The 16,617-nt window shown below is 45.4% G+C and overlaps 1 long non-coding RNA gene across 1 annotated transcript; it reads left to right on the plus strand.

Annotated features, from left to right (window-relative positions):
• The first annotated feature begins 5,380 nt into the window (after positions 1-5,380).
• Positions 5,381-14,713, plus strand: LOC134424094 (uncharacterized). Its single transcript, XR_010029336.1, has 3 exons — positions 5,381-5,405; positions 8,126-8,180; positions 14,584-14,713. It is a non-coding gene; the product is annotated as an uncharacterized LOC134424094 (long non-coding RNA).
• Positions 14,714-16,617: the final 1,904 nt, after the last annotated feature.

Below are 16,617 nucleotides of genomic sequence, written 5' to 3' on the forward strand. Positions count from 1 at the left end.
CTGGAATGGAGACTAATGCTGGCTTTCCTCTGGGAATGGGCAGTTATTTCACATCCATTAGCTTGCTCCTGGCACAGGTACAGCTTGGCAGGAATGCTGCCAGAGCAGCAGTAGAGCCTGCAGGATGGCCAGGGCACCATCCCAGGCCCTGGACATAAAGCAAATTCTTCCTCAGAGAACTGGAAGCTCTTCAGGCTTGGTTTCCTTCACCTTTTGAAGACCAGCTGTAGCTTGGGTTGTTCCTGGTTCTTAATGGATGTTTCTACATCTAACAAATTCCTGGTGCAGTAATTAGTTTTTCAATACCGAAGCATTTAAGTGTCTCAATTTTTACACTAATGAGCTGGGATTCCCCACGGGTTGTCTCACAAGCTGTTTCAGCATCACAGAATTTCTCTGTGCCAAATATCACTGGTATCTTCTGGGAAGAAGGAGTTTCTGTGACCCCTCTGTGCCATTAAGCTGGTTGCTCTCTGCCTGTGTCAATGGTGACTTTGACAATCCCAATTTATTCCAGGCAGCAGAGCTGCTCACTGATCTTTCAAATGAGCAGATTTCTGCTCACTTCCAACCTCAACCAGCTGAAGCTGCTCCTTCTCCTTGGTCTGATTTATTCAGCAGCTTCAGGGTGGCTTGGGACCAGCAATAAAAGCAGATGTTGCTGGGGCACAACCCATCTCTTGTGTGCAATATTGGAAGGAATGTTGCTGGCACCTTTGTGCCAGTGCTCACAGGGACCTGAGGGTAGCATTGAGGTAAAGGTATAGGTAAAATCAGCATTGGTAAAATCTCCCTTTCCCCAAAATCCAGACAGCAGGACAGGCTGCTGCCTGCTCTGCTGCAAGCACCCCAAAATCTGCTCAGGCCGTGTCTCTCTGCCAGCATGTTAATGAGACAATTGACTACACTTTGCTAAACATTTACAGCATATTTACACCTGAATTTGAGCAATAAATCCTCTCACCCACAGCTTTGGGCTGTGGGAATGATGCAACATACTGAAACAAAATAATCCCAAGAATTCCTAGATGCCAGTTTTACCCAACAAACACAGCTCCTCTGCTGCTGAGCTGTGGTCTCCTGAACTCCAACAATGCAACTGTTGGAAGATTTAACAGGGAGACAGGCAGATGATTTAGCTGTTTGTCTGTGGTAGATGAAGAGGAAAATCAGGCTGGAGTGGAGGTAGCACCTGGAGAATGTGAAGGAAATCAAGGATCTCCATGGCTGAGAGGGGATTTTTGAGGATGTTTCATTTTGATGAGCGCTGCCAAGGGGGACGGGGGAACAGCGCCAGTGCCTGTATGACAGAGGTGAAAATGAATGAGAAGCAGGGCAATGGTGCTGTGAGGGGCCATCAGGAGCAGGTAATGAGGCATCCTGAGTGCCAGGAGCAGGAAATCTGGAGCTGGCTGCAGGACATCTCCCATTGAACCCTGCAGAGGGGTCAGGTGTGCTGAGCACAGCCCATGGAGGCAGGGGGGTACCAAAGGCTGCTCCTGGCAGCACTGACTGCACCCAGCCAGACTGGTTCTCACTGTGCAGGAGCCTCACAGCTCTAGAAAACACAGGAAGGACTCTGGATCTACCTTTGAGAGCGTGTGTTTTGTACAAAGTTTTTGTTTTTGCTGCTTTTTAAAAACATCGTTGCCCTCACAGACATTTTTGGACTGAACACGTCCGTGGATGTTTCTACATCTAACATATTAGTTTTTCAATACCAAAGCATTTAAGTGTCTTAATTTTTACACTAATGAGCTGGCCAGTTGCTGTTGTTACAGTGGCGCAGGTAATTCTCACTGTTTGCAATGAACAAGCCTGGGCTGCATTTTCTTGTTAAAAAAAATGATGTTTGTGCACTCCATGAGCGTAAACCTAATGATAAAAACAGTGGGAACCAATCTGGAGGTGGTTTGCAATAAAGAGCACAGTACACACTGTCCCAGCCTAGAGCCTTAATTACTTTGAACAGCAACTAACTGCAAATTTCCCTCCCAGGTTAAGGAAAGAGAAGTGCCAACCATTTCAGCTCCTTGCAGACACACAGTGTCCCCTTCTTTAGCTAAATGCACTAAACTGAGGAATCTGATATTCTCATCCTGAGTAAATGCTTACTGCCAAGAATATGCAGAGTGAGATTCACAGGATGTTCTCATTAAAATCTAGATCCTTGTAAACAGCAAAAGCCAAGGGGGAAAAAAAAGTATAGGGCTTGAATTTACAAATGAAATCATATTTCATGCATAATTAAGAAGAAATTGTGAAATCTGCCTGGGCATGGGAAGCACTGCAGTTTGCTGCAGATGCAGCTGGCTGCCCAGGGCCTTGCCAGGGCTCCCGACGTGTTTATCCTAAGCAAAAAGCATTGCAAGGGGAGGAGGCCAAGCCCCAGCACCAGCAGTCTTCTCTTGTGGTGATCTGTGTTGAATTGGAAAAGCATGAGAGGTTTGAAGCCCATCAGCCCCTTAGCAGGAGTTAGGTCTTTTTTTGTAATGACTGAATAAGTAACACAGGTAGGAATTAAACAAAACCAAAATGAAACATGAAGAAATGAGAAAAACTGTCTCAGCTTACTGCACTAAAATGAAGCTGGAGAGAACTCTCTCCTTCTCATCCATCCTTTACTGTTTCTTCCTTTGTGCCCCTGGTTCCCCTCAGGCTGTATCTGGTAGAGGTTCCCACCAGACAGCATTAATTAAAGAGCACCTCTCTCTCCAGAGCCCTTACACTCCTCTCTTGGGTCCATCCAGGCAGATTCAATTTTTCACCTTGAAACTTCTTTTTCTTCTTCTTAATCTATGTGACTGCCTGGCCGTGCTTCTTAATTAGATGAGTTTTATTCTTTTAAATCTCATCCAGAAATACAATTTTATCAATTCTGCAGAGGTTCAGAGAAATATGAATGGCAGCTTCTTCCTATTCCATGATTTCCCAGCAGCTGCCACCAAGGGCTTGTGCAGTGATGGAGTTTATGAAGCCAGGAGGGAAAGCTGTTCTGCAGTTAAACAGGAGATGCTGTGGTTGTGTCACAATCTGCTAGCTGTCTTGCAGATACAGCTGAAAAGGCAGCAAGGGTGGAACTTGGAGCATGGTTGTACCCTTTGAACACCTGGAGTGCTCTTGTCCTGCAGAAACACTCCCTGGCCTCAGTGGGGTGAGGTTGGGGCTCAGCAGTGGTGGATGAATGTGACAGTGGCCATGGGGGGCTCAGTGAGGTGTGCTGGCCCTGTGGGCTCAGAATTCCTATGGGATTCCTTAAATTAACTCCTGAACTCCTCCTGAAGGTCCTGCCCAGGGCAGCAGGAGAGGCTCAGCCCTCCTGAGCCCTGCTGTGGATGGTCCTGCCATGGATCAGCTGGGCTGGTATGGAGGGAAGGCCAAAGAGAGCACTGAGATAATCCTGTCAGACAGAGCAGTTCCTGCTTAGCCACTGGTGTCAGGTGTCTTGGATTTCAGAGCAAAGCCATCTTTGCCTTGTCTCATGCAGAGACCCTCAGCTGGATCAGGGGTGTAAATTTTGGGTGTCAATAGACACTCCTGAAACACCTGCTTAGAAAAACCAGACCCAGAAGTTCTGTCAGAGCCAAGCTGTGTCTCCTGTCCTGAATGTGATATTCAAAAAGTGAATTTCAGCTCCAGTGTTTCCCTTGCAAGGTGTCAGGTGTGGGATTTGGGATTTGTTTCCTTTCTGGGACATCCCAGGAGCTGCCACAGACACTGAGGCCTCCCGAGGGGCCCTGTTTGCCCTGGGACACCCTGGGCTCCTTGCACCTGATCTTCTGAAGTGCTCCTCTAATTAAATTTAAGATCCAATTATTTAAAAGGTCTGTGCATGCCAAAAGTTTGCTATTAATGTGACTTGGGAGCCTGCAATTCAGCACTTTAGCACAGACAATGGCCCAGGAGCTCCTGTGGCTGCTGATCTGCATCAGCAGTGGCTGCCTCTAAAATGTGTCTGTACCTGACGCCCTGAGCTCACTCATCTTCCAGCCATGGAGGGTGGAACTGGGTGTCCCTCTCCAAGTCCCATTAATGTCCCCAACACCAGGCTGCTCTCACCTCCAGCTCAGCAGCAATGCTGGTTTTTAGCAGTCAGATTTGCTGTTTTCAAGCATGGAGCCAGAAGGAAAGCTGGATAATGCAGTTAATTTAAATGGACTTGTTCACTTAGAAAATCCTCTGCTAATTCCTGCTGTTTTCCAAGCTGCTAAAAAATTTAAGAAGACAATAATGTATGTCACTGTAGACAAGTAAAATAGCACAATTACTTGTGTTTTAATTTTTTTTTAACCTCCTTTGTCTTGCAAACTTGCTAGAAGGTTGAAAACTAGGATGTTAAAGAGAATAATTAAGAATAATAAGAGGTAGGATTTGTATCAGAACGGTTTTAGAGTGGGATAAATCAAATATCTGCATGAAGGAACATGCACGCCATTTACTTTTTGCTTGTCTAGGAGCAGCCTGAGCCTGTGTTGTTTCCCTGAGACAACCTCCAGGTACAAGAAGTACAGCACTGTGGCTGTACCTGTCTACTGTGCAAGCCAGCTCCAGCTGGGATGTGGAGGCAAAAGGAAAATATTGTTTCACCTGGCTTCTCCAGTAAATCTGTCTCCTGGATGTGACTGGAAATTTGATGGTGCACTTCAATTATTCAGCTAATTAGGAGAGGAGTTAATTTTTGTGTCAAGCTGTGCAAATAAGTCAATGGGTTTAAAATCCTCCCAGCCCAATACCAGTCTTTTTGACATGTCACTGAAAGCCCTTTCCTTTTTATGTTTTCCTCTACACTAAAAGAGAGGTTAATATTATTTATTTTTTCCAGAAAGAAAAAAAACACAATATCAAGTGTTTTGAAAGCTGTGACCTGGAGGCTTTCATTGTGCTGTGCAGTCAAGGGCAAGGCTCATATTCAGAATTGCAGAGAGACAGACAACAACACGGATCAACATTATTAAAGTTATTCAGCTGAAAGAGAAAAAAAAAAACAACAACCACACCAATACCCCAGACATCAAATATTTACTGGTAAGTGCAGTGAAACAGGTATAAAGAGGTGGTTGTGTTCTGAGTTTTAAAGACCAAATTACCTTCCCAGCAAAAGGGCTGCTGAGTGAGGTTTCCATCCCACCAGCAGCTGTGGCTTTTCTGTGAAATAATGGGGCAATTATGCCTTGTTGACCTCAGGAGTGTTTGTAGGGAACAGGAGGAAAAGCAGGAGCTGGTCAGGGCACGCTGCACAGAAGGGGGAGCATCACCCACCAGCAGCAGCTCCACACTGTCTCTGGGACAGCAAAGATGGATTTTAGTTTGTTTTCTTTTTTTTTTCTTGCAGATAATGCCCCGTGCTGCTCTGACTGCTGGAACATGTTCAGTCCCACACATCAGCTTTGCCTGGTGCCAAAAGGGTGAGTGGGTGCCCAGGCTGAGCAGGGGACAGGGAGGCAGCTGATGTCCTGATGTCCCCATGCATATCCCCAGCTGGGTGCTGCCCAATCTCCCTTCCCCAGCTCAAAGGGCAGCCTAAGGTGGGAGCACTGCAGCAGCACAGATGGGCTGAGCTGCAGAAGGGAACAGAGCACTTCCCCAGATTTTCCCTCCAGTGCCTGAGCTTCTGAGGCTAATGAAGCTTTAAGGGATAATGTGAATTGCTGCATAAATTGATATCCTTTGCTAATTGCATCAGCATTTTGCTTTGATGATATTCTAGTATAAGGTGCCAAGAAACTAATAACATACAACAGCAATAGCTATGTTACAAAAAACAAAAGTTGATGATTGACTGATTGATTGATTGAGCATCTGATGATTCATGGAGCTGTGAGTCAGGTCACCAGGAAAGGTTTTGAAAAGTTCAATGGAAAAGTATTTCAACATAGTAAAGGATCATCACTTTAAAAAAAACAACCCCCAAACACTGTCAGAACATGATTCAGGCTACTCAGAGGAAGGTCACCTTGTTCTGCTGGCTGAGATGAGACTTTTCACCACCCACAAGTTGCTTCAATCCTCTCTTGCTTTTCCCCCTCTCTGACTGCCAGCCAGTCATCTTGGCCCAGCTGCAGGAAATCAGGTGGCCAGAAAACCCTGCTGAAGGTCTCCAGAGCCAAATGAGTCCCAGGCCAGGGCTGCTGTCAATACCTCACCAGCGTTTTCCTGGCCAAATTGGACAGAGGCACACTGGCTCCCTTTAGCTCAGGGTCTGACAGAAGGAAAAGCCCTGGTACTCCTGCACTCTGCTGCCTCTGTGTCAGATGGTTGATGGCAAACAAATTGTTATTACCTTGGCAGTTGGTTGGAAAGAGAAACTCATTCACTCCATCTTTTTAAGGACATTATAAAGCTCATTGAAGTGGTGCCATTCCCTGAGAGCCAGGGGCTGTGTCCTGCTTGGCTGTGACCTCATTGCTGCTCCTGGCCACCCTGTTCATCCTTATATTGGGCACTTCTGCCTCGACCTTGTGGCAACCTCCTCTCACTGCTGTGGTGTTGACAAGTGCATTTCCTGCTTCCATCTTCTGTGCTCCCTCCCCATCTCCACTGTGTGAACCAGAGGTGTTTGCAGGGACAGCAGGGTCACAACGGTGGCACCCAAGCCAAGAGCTGAGTTTGCTGTCCTGCTGAAGGCAAGGATTCCATGCCTTTATTTTCTTGGGTGTAGTTAGTGATGGAAGCTCTTTATGATGGCTGTGAGGGAGTGGCTGGCTGGCCATGGTGTGGGAGCTGGGTGCTCAGCCAGCAGGGCAGGGACAAACCCAAACATCCTGACAGATCCTGGGAACACAAAACTCCTGTAAACCATGGACAGAAGCTCTGCTGCCTCATGAAAAGATATAAAGTTTGAATGAGGAGAGAGTAGAGGTGAGCCCAGAGGTGTAGGGCCATGGGATGTGTCTGGGGATGTGCACACACCCCCCTCCTTGTCAGGGGGTAAATCACATCTCAGTGGTTGACAAAAATCATCCAAGTTGCATGAAAGCGTTGCTAATTTCCAAATGGAGGAAGAACTGAAGAATTCCATTGAAACCACCTGGGTATCCACCAGGATTTCCCCACCATTCAGCTCCTGCCCCTCTGCTTCACCGGCATGATTTTTATTCCCATGTATTCCTTTTTTCATTGACACCAAGCATGTCACTGGAAAGTCTTATTGAATAATATAGAAATGTCTACAGGAAAATACATTGCTAAAGAGATTTCTGCAAGCAAATAATTTCAAGCCAATCTAATTTATTTCTGAGATGGAGCTATATATGCATAGATCTGTGTTTATCCTCACAGGACTTTAGATGTTGTGCCTGTGCCATTCCTTTAAACCAGTGGAGGAAATACAGGCTAAAAAAAATTATGTATTAAAATGGGAAGGATGAGAAGAACTCTCATGATCTCAGCTCTGCATCCCTGAAAACTATCCAGAAAAAATTTATGGGTGTTTTGTCCAGGTGCTCAGGCTGATTGTACTGGAAGAAGTCAGTCCTCACTTGGATAAAGGATAAGATGATTAAACTAAGGATAAAATGATTAAGTTTATTTGAAGTTTCTGTGGTCATGGGCAGCAGTGTCTAAATCACACCAACAATTGCTATTAAGTCCTGCCAACATGAAGAATTTCTTGTTTAATCTGATTCCACTTTTCACATTAATTTAGCTAAATGAATGCAAGTCACAGTGTATTGAGAGAGTGGCTTACTTTAATTAATCTTAAACCAGTTCCAGGTCAAATGCAATAACTAGGAAGAAGTCACTAAAACTGATATTAGTGTGTCTGTATGGGGATTTCCCTGTTTAATTAAATGGGGTTTAAGTCTTGCTTTTATATAAAATGATGTAACTTTCATGTGCAAAGGCTTGGATCAGTTAACCAACCTTAAAAATTTAACTCTAAAAAGTTACAAATTAATGAAATAATCAAAGATGACAGCAGGAAAAGCATATGAGAGAGATCCAGGACATTATTTTCATTATTCTGTTGGTTTAACCATTGGATTTCCCTGTCCCTGCTGGCCCTGCAGGCTGAGGCCCTGTGCTGCTGCATGAGGTGGGTGTGAAGCAGCTGAAATCTGGTCTTGAGCTTCTCCTTCCCTGCACATTCCTGGCACATAATGAATTTCTCTTGCTTTTTAAGCAGGGTGATGAAAGCAGTGGCACTGCAGCACTTGGGTTTGGTCCAGCTGGGGGCTGAGGTAAGTGTGGAGCTCTGATGGACCATTTGCTGATTTAGGATGGGGGCTCTGTGCCACAGTTCCCAAATGAGTGGATCCCAGACCTTGTTCCCCCACAGCCAATTATACAGCTCTTATCAATTTTATGCTTTGTTGGGTATTTTTAAACCAGCCCAAAGGAGCTGTGTAAGTATGGAAAATAATTGCTAACAGCACCGTTCATAACTCTTCCTCTGCTCCCAGTTTATGCCTCCACACTTGATGTTACCCATTATGCAGAGATCAATGTGTCAAAATGAGGTAGATTTACAGTGAAGATAATTCTGCTTCTGAGTTTGAAAAAAAAAAAAGAGTGTGATATTTTCACTGAGTTAATCAAAGGAATTCAAAGGGGGTTTAAATCTTCCAGTTTTCCATGGCTCATGGAGGAGATGAAAAGGGTTTGACCTCTAGTAAACCAGCTGAATTCATGTGGTGGCTCTGTAGATAAATAAAATGTCCACCCAGACAGAATATTGATTACTTAGGTGCCATTTGCTGAATCCCAAATAGGACCATCAAACACAACAGCAAGGAAGTGTCATAAAACACATCAGGGCATCCCAAGTGTTGGGCTTAATGCAAAAAGACAAGTTAAATAAGTGGTATTAAAGCAACAGGGCTGAGAAGTGGCAAGATGCATTGTTCCAGTGCATTATTCATGGCACTGGCAGGAGCCCCACTCACACTGGCACCTGCTTTAGGGGCAGCTTGATAAAGGCACTGAGGGTGTGATGGCAAATTTGGCCTCCCAATGCTCTCACCTGGCACTGAGACAGGAGCTCCGGCCAGGTGATTTACCTGAGAAAGAATTTCCCATCTGTGCCATTTGCAGCTGCATTTTTTTAAGTGTTGGTTGTGGATCAAAGCTCACAGGCTGCTGAGGTGACCAACTGGGGACACTGGAAGTGTCACTGCTGGGGACAGTGGTCCCGCTCACACAATGGTGGGGTCAACACACAGGGGAGGATCCATCATCTCTTTAGACATCAGGAATGAAAGAGTTGGGTGTTTTCACCTCCTAAGAGACCATAGCCCTGGATGGATATAATCACCTGGGTTAAACAAAAACAAAACAAAACAACAACAACAAAAAATCCACACAAAAAACCAAACCAAACCAAACCAAAACATCAAAAAACACACACACAAAAAAACCCAAACCACCAAGCAGAAGAAATCCATAACCCAAAAAAATAAAAAAAAAAACCCACAAAACAAAACCAAACCAATCCAAAACTAAACCAAACAAGCAAACAAAAGAAGGCAAATCTGGGGAGTCTGAGTAGCTGTCTGATTTCTGAGCAGACACCTTGTGGCTCTGATTCTGTGAGGGATTATCACAAATGGGCAGAGGGTACAGAATCACCCTCCCCACCTGTCAGGGATCTCTGCCATGCTGAGCAGTGGTGTGGGAAGTAAGAGAAGAGGATTATGGAAAATGTGGCATGAAAGATTAACTTCTTTTTGCCTTCCTTGTGGAAGTGAGCTCTGGTCAGTCCTTCTGGGTGTTACACTGGTTTTACTATCAGAAAAAACTGAACCAATAGCAGGGTACAAAGAGACAAAGTTACAGATATTCTCCATGAAAGAAGTAATTTTGCCCTTTTATATTTGTGCAAGAAGTCACCGTGAAATCCATATCCTGTTTCACCCTCTTTCTGCAGAAAATACAAAAATTGCAATTAATTTCAAGTGTAGCAGCACTGCTGGAAGAAGTGCTCATAAGCCAAACCTCAGACAAACAATCTGGGTAAGTAATATTTCCAAGTTGAGATAATTTTGGACTTGTCATCTTTGGCCAAAGTTCCAAGCCAGGCATATTTTTTATTAAATATTTTATATGTCATGAGGCAAAAATGAAAATAAACCTGGACTTATTTCATAGAGCTGTCTTCAGACAGAGCTGTAAGGACTGTTTGTTTGTTTGGCTTTTCTTGGATGACAGTGGACGTCAGATTGAAAGAATATGTGCAGAATAATCCTTTCAGCAGATGTGGGTATCTCCAGTAATTCTTGTAGCAGGGTATGAGCCTCTGGATCTGAGCAGAGAAATGGGGTGGGTCTGGGTCTGATGGGGGTATGGACACTTTCACCCTGCTAAAGACATCTTGAAGGGAATGAATTCAGAAAGAGAGCCCTATTTACAGCAATTTGTGCCTTTCAGGGCTCATCCAAAGCCAGGCTGCCAGGGATCTGCTGAATTACTGCATGAGCTGAGGTCAGTGCCTCAGCTCCTTCTAAAGGGCTTTTTTATTGCTGTATTGGGATTTGGTGTAAATGGGGGGAATGGACTTGCTCAATGGACTTGTTCTGCTCCTTGGACACAAGGAAGCAGAACAACAGGAGAAGGGTGAGCTGGACTGAGAATCTGCCAGCCAAAGAGGAACCTGCAGGTGTTATGGTTTGTGCTGGTGTTTGGCCACAGGGGGAGGATTATGAAAATATCTGTGTTAAAAACCCCAAGAGTTGAAAACCAGGGTTTTTGAGAAAAAAAACCCAAAAGAATTCTCTCCAATTCTGTTCAATACAGTATCTAAATATCTTAGAAGTCAGACTGTAGGTTCTATGTCTGATGGCACACCTGAACTAGCACCAGCTCTTTGGTGTTAATGAGGGAAAAACCCCCAAAAGCAGAGAGGTGTTTTTATGCTTTGGCATGGGCTGTGCTGCTGCAGGGACCTGGTAGGGTTTGCACACAGCCCTTGCTCTGTGCATCCTGTGTTTGAGCACATATCTGGGGAGGTTTCCTGCATTTTAACAGGCACAGGTTTGGAATTTGGGACACTGGAATAGGCTCCAGTGCTCACTGAGCTGGTGCTGGATTGCCAAAATCCCATCTCTGCCTGGGCTGACTTAACGTGATTTTGTGCCTGTGAGGTGAGAGATAAAGTGGATTTTCCTGGGGCTATGAGCACAATATCTAATCTCTGTCCCCTGGATTTTGAATGGTGTGATTTCAGGTTAATAATTAACAGTGCAGGCTAATGGAAATAAATGTGTCAGCCGCACTGATTGCTGGGGCCCTTTGTTTTCTTATGGCTGCCCATGTTTTGGAAATGGAAGAATTCCCAGAAGAGGCTTTTCTGATTTGTTTGTATGTGGAGCCATTTGGTCCATCCCATCCCCAAATCTTCCCTTGTCCACTTTGATGCCCTGGTGGTGCTGCTCTCCCTCAGCTGCTTCTTTCCAGGCAGGAATACCAAACAGGGGGGATACAATTTTACACATAAAAGGTTGGATAATTAAACAGAGCTTCTATAAGTGCATTAAGGTTTACCCTGATGCCTGGTTGGAGAAACTCGATTTTAAGATACCAAACTATCCTCCTGCCATAAAAAGACAAAAGTCATATCCACCATAGAGATGGGAGACACAAAAGCAGGATTCTGTGTCACTTCTCCCTTCTCTGAGCCCAGTGTTCATTGTAACAGGGGGATAATTTTTTATTACTAATGATTACTTATTTTCCTCTTCTTTTCTTCTGGTCCCGGCTGGGCACAAACTACCAAGGAAATAAAATCCTGGTGACATCTAGTGGCAGCTGGGGCTTCTCTGAGGCATTAGAGGTGAGAGTGCCTCTGCTCTGGGCATTTCAGCAGGCTGTGCACAGAACAGAGATGGAAATGAACATTTCAAGACCAGCAGACTCCCACAACCTGATTTTAGAGACCTCCCCATCTTGCTCAAGGACAATATTGCTGGAATTGCTTTGATTTGTGCAGCAGTCTAAGCAGTCCTGTCCCACCTTCCTGGTCACATCCAGCACCTGTAATGCTTTGGAGACACCAGAAATGGGTGATGTCACCAAAGTAAATAAATCCAGATTTCCTTTAGAACAGTCCCTGATGTCCCACTGCCTGGCTGTGTGCTCAAATGTGTCACAGGAAAATTGGTTTGCAGATGCCTGGTGAGAGAAATTTGGGCCAATTACAGAAATATTTTGAAAAGCCAATTTGCAAGGAACACAACGTGGCACTACGTGTTAATTAGCAAATCCAAAAGGAAATACTGAGTGAAGCTGGGAGATTTGGGGTGGGTGGTAGAACACTTTCATGTTCTACCTGCTTTCATGCCAAGGCTGCTTTCATGCCAAGGAAAGCTGGTGCTTAGACAAGGAACATTGATGTGATTTGAGTTTGGACACGAAGTTTGGGCAGCCTGCAAGAACAGGCTCCTGCCAGGGTGCATCAGCAATTGGAGGTGAGTGTGGCTGAGGAGAGGCTTGGAAAACAACGACTGCAGAAAGGAAGCAACACCTGTGTGCTGCAGGGCTCCTGGCAGCTGTTTCCCCCAGGGCAGCCTCAGGGAAGGGTTACCCTCATTAAGGCAGAGCACAGATGCCAGCTTGGCCTTTTCCCATTGCTCTGTGCCTGGAATGGGGAAAACAAGCTTTGATTTTGTGATGAATGAGTGAAATTGTATTTGGGTTGTGCTCGAACAAATCAGCAGTAATTTCAGAGTGCCTGAGCCAGGGACAAGGCTGGCACGTGGGGCAGCACTGTGTTTCTGTGTGATTCTGCTGTTTCTGTGTGATTCTGCTCTCTCAGGCAGCCACAGCCACAGCCTGGCATGAGCTGGGCACTGCCTCACCCAGCCAGGACTGTCAGATCCAAACACAGAATCAGCACACACACACACACACACACAGACCCAGGACCCAGATTCAATGAAATAAAAAATACCAGAGGTGCACAGCCAGGCAGTTCATCCCCTCCCACTCACCATCTGCCCCTGCAGTCCCCACATCTCCCCTGGTCATCCAGCTGGCCTGGCTGCTGCTGTGGGCAGCTGGGCAGAAGCCTGCACGTGTCCTGCACTCGTGGCTTGCTGGGGAGGTTTGAAGGAGAGAAATTACAAGGGAAACTGAGGCTCTTGATGGTGCAGTTGACAGGTTTCAGCATGGCCAGTCAACACAGCACGTGTCCAGCTAGGAGCGGGGCTGGCCCATCATGTATAATTCATCAGGAAATGAGAGCTGCAATTATGATGTGTTTGCACAGCAATGTGCCTGTAATTACTGGATATATTTACACCCATTACAGCTCAGTACAGAGAAAATGAACCCCTTCCCCTTTCGTGCTGCAGTGATTCGAATCCTCAGAGTAGTCAGGGCTCAGACCACCAGCACCCTCCTAGGAGGAAAAAGCAAGCAGTCTCCTTTTTAACAGGTTAAAAATGATTATTGGGTACCAAACAGGCAGCAGGTAAGCTGTGGGAACACAAGAACCTACAAATAAAGAGGCAGAAAGAAAACCCCTGGAGGGAGCAGGCTGCCGAGGGGGGAATGCAGCACATCCCAGGCTCCAGATGTGGCTGGAGGAGGCTCCTGCCTGCCTTCCCCGGGCTCCGTCCTGCAGGACAGGAGTGGCACTCCCATGGGAAGCTGTCTCCTTCCTCTGCTGCACCCCAGGTGAGAGCTGAACCCACTGCAGGTGAGCCTGGGCTGCACAGAACCTTCAGTAACTCAGATCTGTTAGCGGGGACTCTCACTTCACTCAAGGCCACGTGCATAAAGTGCCAGCCAGAGTGAATTATGGAGGCAAGGTCTGACCATGGATAAATGTTTCCAGACTGGGGATTCACTTTTGTTTATCAACACCTAATGCTATTTTTTCATTCAAGTCCAATTTGCAAAATGGAGTTGAGAGCAGGGCTCCCTGCAAACCCCAGCCTCAGGGCTTGTCTGCAGGAGGAACTCTACCTGCACTTCTCCTGTAGTCAAAATGTAAGTGAATTAAAATAAATCCAATTATGGCCATGTTTTCTCTGATGGAGCACATCCACACAGGCTCACCATCTGCTTTAACTAATCTCTGCTCTGAATTCTTAGCCCTGTGTTGTTCAAGTTAGTCTTCTGGGGTATTTTTGGGTAAACAAAGATTAAATCTGTTCAAAAATATGATTTACAGCAATGTTTATGCAAGGGTGTTCTACATAACTTCAGTCTTGTTTTGAGCTGTTTTCCATGCAATATTAATCTGTTTTCCAAATGATGAAATGAAATGTGTGCTAACTCTTAATGTGCAATCCCTCACCTTGGCCTGACAGTGGTTTATGCTGGTTTTTGTTGAAAGGGTTCCTGATTGAGTTGAATTATGTTGAAGGAAGTCAATGGCCTGGAGAGCCATTCTGTGTTTAGGAGTTGCCTGTGTTTAAATGGGGCTTAAAGTTGTCACACCTGTAACTGAACTGTTTCAATGCATTTTATGTATGCACAATCAGGTTCCAGGTAATCTATGGTCCTTCAAGACAAGTCAGAAAGTGCATGCAATTCCTTAAGGGGAGCCTGCTGTATACATGAAAGCAGATTCAAGATGTTATTTTCATTACTCACTTGCTTTAGTCCTTTGTTTTCTCTCTCCCTCCTTACATTTTTTACCAGTTGTTTCCAGGAAAGACCTTCCAGTTCCTGGCAGAGGGACACCATGAGAGCTGGCATGATTTCATGTGCCACCACAGACATGGACCCTCAGGACCCTGAGTGTGACAAGAGTTGCGTGCAAATCCCAATCCCACTCCTCCTGCCCCAGGTAAGCCACCAGTGGCTTTGTATCAGCTTTTTCCCAGGGCTAATGAGTCTCCAGTTAACAATTTCTTCTGTTTGTTGGGCACTACTCTAACAGAGATGTGGTTACAATGATCTAACAAGGCTCCAAGTCATGTTGATAAGTGAGATTTGTATATGGGTACTATAATTTCATTCAAGGCCTTTTGCATAAAGTGCCAGTCAGAATTAATTAAGCAGCAAAATACTAATGTTTGCCTAAATTCAGTGGCAAAACTTTTAATATTCTCTTTACCTCTGAATTTGTCTGTTGCTGTTACTCATCAAAATGTGGTTGTGTGCTGTTGAGTGAAGGAGAGCTTCTAAAGAGGGTACTGTGCCACTTCAACTAATTAACAGAACCCAAAGGAAATTTAGGACTTTTTGGGCTGTGGCTGACACAGAAGACAAAAGATGTTTGACAAATCTCCTCTGGTAGCTCCAGAGAGAAATAAAATGCTGGTCCAGAAGCATTATTGCTCATGAGTCCCGAATGGCTCATCAAAACTGAGGTGGTGTTGGTACCAGGGGTATCAGGCAGCCAAAATGTTGGGGTTACTGGAGGTGGGCAGGCCATGTAATTTGGGTGGAAGTAGCAGAAGGTGCCTTTATTTGTGGCATTTCCCCTTGCCCAGGCAGCCCACCCCAGGAGCCTTTGAAATCCTGTTGTCACCCTGGCAGAAGGTGACAAAGTCAACGTGGATGAGTTCAAAGGGCACGAAATTGTTTCAGAAATCTGGTTTGTACCCACACACGTCCCCCAGCAGTTCTCACACCATCCTGACTCCCTGTGACTGCTTCACAGAAAATTCCTTTTCCTGGCCTCTGAAGCTCTCCTGGAGGTGCCCAGGCCCTGCCACTGTGTCCCACGGCACTGCAGGGACAGGGACAGCCCCTTGGTCCTTTCTCCCTGCTCACCAAAAGGTGCCAGCAAAGAGCTTTGGTTCCTCGGGCTCGGCTGCCAGTGCTGCACACCCGGGAGCTGATTTTCCTTGAAAGGTCTGATTTTGGCATATTCCCCAGTGGGACTGGAGTGCAGAGTGAAGCCTTATTCTGCTGATCTGGATAATGTCATCAGATGGAGAAAAATGATTTTTAAGCAGGCATTTTCACTAATTTTAATGGTGGATTTTTTTCCAATTAAAGGGAAAAAAAAGATAAATCCCATGTGTGCCCATGCAGGAGTGTGGTCTATAATATTTAAATTGCCATATCCCAAGGGCTGAGTACAATGGAGAAATCAACAATTCAGGAAATAGGGAGTGTGGATTTGCATTGGCCTTGAAGAAATGTATTCTGTGACATCTTTTAAGATAAGGAAAAGAGGCAAAATGCTTCTATAGAGTTTTCTATAACTTGTGGTTTTACCTGAAGTTACAGTAGGAATGGGATGATTGGATGGAAAAAAAGGAGATGGGAGTGCTTAGATGATGGTGAGGGAACCTGGGCTCTGTGTTTGAGAGAGAAGTGAGGTGATTATTGAGGAAAAACAACAACATTTTCAGGGCATTTGGTCATTAAAGCTACAGGGAAATCTGCAGAAGAGGCTTATAGATGTCCCAGCCCCAGTGACCCACACACAGCCAGAGCTCTGCAGGGCTGCCCACACCTGAGAGATTCAATAACTCACACAAAATTAACAATAACTCACACAAAATTAGCAGGAATTTCAGGTGTGGAGCTGTTTCAGTGGAAACTGTGTGAGTGCAGCCACACGACACATGCACACACACGTGTGTGAGTGTTTGGCCCCAAAGCTGCCTGGTTTTGCATTATTCACACACCAGAACCAACAAAAAACTCAAAAAACCTGCGCCAAAAAACTCAGCCAAAGCTGGTTCTCAGCCCAGGAAACCCTCTGTCAGAACAGCA

Source organism: Melospiza melodia, chromosome 13, assembly GCF_035770615.1.
Source record: "Melospiza melodia melodia isolate bMelMel2 chromosome 13, bMelMel2.pri, whole genome shotgun sequence".
NCBI lineage: Eukaryota > Metazoa > Chordata > Aves > Passeriformes > Passerellidae > Melospiza > Melospiza melodia.